We start from the raw sequence: 2775 nt of genomic DNA on the forward strand, positions 1-2775 counted from the left end.
TTGGGCTATCTTTGTGCACACTTGCTACTATTGTTACTTGTCTCTTGTTACAAATTAACTTGCTACGAAATTATCTATCACTATTACTTATAACACTTGTAGAGAATACCTTGCTAAAAATTGCTTATCCTTTCCTTTTTGTTCTCATTGGGCTCGACACTCTTACTTATCGAAAGGACTATGATTGATAATACTTGTGGGTCATCAGGTGTGCATGACACGGTCTCCGTTCACTTCTAGGACTGTCCGGCCAAGACCGGGTTCCATCCCATCAGCTCCTCCTATGCCTCCTCTAGCTGCACCTCCTTCATGGCCTCTTCCTTGACATAGGCGTCGAGCTCGGGGAAGGCGACATCGCCGACTACTGACAAGGCCACCATCTCCTTGAGGCCTTGCCATTTCTGCATGTCGTCGGTATGGTGGGAGTCCTCCATCACCTGCCTCATGAGGTTCTCCTCCTCGTTGGTCGTCATTGGCTCGGTTGGCTTTGGGGATGGATATGGTGATGGCATAGGATTCAGGTCGTGAACCATCCTGCGTCCGAGCGACTTGGGGTGCTGGGAGAGCACACGTCGGTGATAGCGCGCCCGCCGCTCGATGGACGACCTGCAAAGAACGACTATTGCCGAATGTCGTGCTCGTCGCAGAGCCACTTATCCCAGAGCGACAAGTCGATGGTGTACTACCAGTCATCGATGAGGTCCGACAGTAGTGGATCTCGTCCCGGCGGGCGCGACTGCTCATTGGGACCGATAGGATGGGCACCCGATCCATAGAGACGTGCCATTTGTTGGGGAGGTGCATGTCGCTCCATGGCAGCGGCAAGCCTGTCTCCCAGTACCTCTCGCAGATGTCGACCTTGATGTAGCGCCACTCGCGAGGCGGGGCGTCGTGTTGCAAGATGTGGAACGAGCATGGTGAAGGCGGAGGTGGAGGTGGAGCCGGAGTAGTGCAGCGTCGACGGCGGCCGGACAACGACCCTACCTTGTGGTCGTGCCTCATCTTGCGGTCGGGGAACCAGCGACCCACCATTATCACCGGCAGGGAGGTGTAGGAGCGGCGGTCTAGGGTTTAGTTGTCGGGCTACAAGGAGGCATGCGTCGCCGAAGTGGGGAAGTGGAAGTGTGGACTCCCACTTGTCCACGACTTCCACATTAAAAAGGACGACGACCGCTCGGCCGGGGTGGCTGTGAGGTGGGGCCGCGCCATAAATGTGGGCAGTGGGTGGTCAGTGGGAGGCTGCCATGCGGGCTCGAGGCGGACGTGGAGCGCGCACGTGGTCGTGTGTTCGCCGTCCGTGTGGATGATACATCTCCAATATATCAAAAATTTATGAAGTATTCATGCCATATTTACCTATGCTTACAATACTTTTATATGTTTTTGATGCATTTTATATGATTTAATTAGAATAACCTGGACTAGCGCTATTTTCAGCAGAATTGCCATGGTTTTGTTTTTACGGAGAAAATAGAAGTTCTCGGAATTGCCCAAATTTTTTTGACGATTTTTCACGACAATATGAGAAATACCGAAGCAAAGAACCACTAGAGGGGGACACCTGCTAACCACAAGCCAACAGGGCACACGCCCACCCCCCTGGGAGTGCCCTCATAGCTTGTGGGGCCCTCGTGGCTTCGGTTAGCGCGATTCCAACGCTGAAAATCATATATATATATATACAAACCCTCACAAATAAACGTAAAACTTCAACTCCGCCACCGCAAGCCTTTGTACCAAAGTAAACTCATCTGGAGCCATGTTTCGGCAACCTGCCCGAGGGGGAAATCATCACTAGAGGCCATCTTCATCATCCAATGGTGTCCATGATGCGGAGGGAGTAGTTCATGCTCGGGGCTGGGGGTATGTACCAGTAGCGCTCTCTCTCTCTCCCTCCCTCTCTCTCTCTCTCTCTCTCTCCCTCTCGTGTTCTTGAGAAAGGTAAAACAAGTCCAGCAAGGCCGCCCGGCGTGTCGACGATCCCGATAGGAGCCGCGTATAATATATATACAAAAACCCTCACAAATAAACCTTAAACTTCAACTCCGCCGCCGCAAGCCTTTGTACCAAAGTAAACTCATCTGGAGCCATGTTTCGGCAACCTGCCCGAGGGGGAAATCATCACTAGAGGCCATCTTCATCATCCGATGGTGTCCATGATGAGGAGGGAGTAGTTCACGCTCGGGGCTGGGGGTATGTACCAGTAGCTATGTATTTGATCTCTCTCTCTCTCTCTCTCCCGTGTTCTTGAGAAAGGTAAAACAAGTCCAGCAAGGCCGCCCGACGTGCCGACGATCCCGATAGGAGCCGCCTATCTCATTGTCACGACACGACGGATGAGCGATGGTTACCACGGCAAACGGCAAGTTGCCCCGGCTAGCGTTAATAAGGTGCTCTATTTTGGACCAGCACCATTGATACGTCTCCATCGTATCTACTTTTCCAAACTCTTTTGCCCTTGTTTTGGACTCTAATTTGCTTGATTTGAATGGAACTCACCCGGACTGACGTTGTTTTCAGCAAAATTGCCATGGTGTTGTTTTTGTGCAAAAATAAAAATTCTCGGAATGTCCTGAAAATTTACGGAGAATTTTTCTGGAATTAATGAAAAATACATGCGCAAAGTTCCACCGGAGGAGGTGTGCCAGTGGGCCACAAGCCCCTGGGCCGCGGCCACCCCCCTGGCCGCGCTGTGAGGGCTTGTGGGGCCCACGTGGCTCCACCGCCTCCAAACTCAGCTCTGTTTATTCCGTTTCGCACAGAAAAAATCAGAGA

The sequence above is a fragment of the Hordeum vulgare genome, chromosome 2H, assembly GCF_904849725.1.
Source record: "Hordeum vulgare subsp. vulgare chromosome 2H, MorexV3_pseudomolecules_assembly, whole genome shotgun sequence".
Classification (NCBI taxonomy): domain Eukaryota; kingdom Viridiplantae; phylum Streptophyta; class Magnoliopsida; order Poales; family Poaceae; genus Hordeum; species Hordeum vulgare.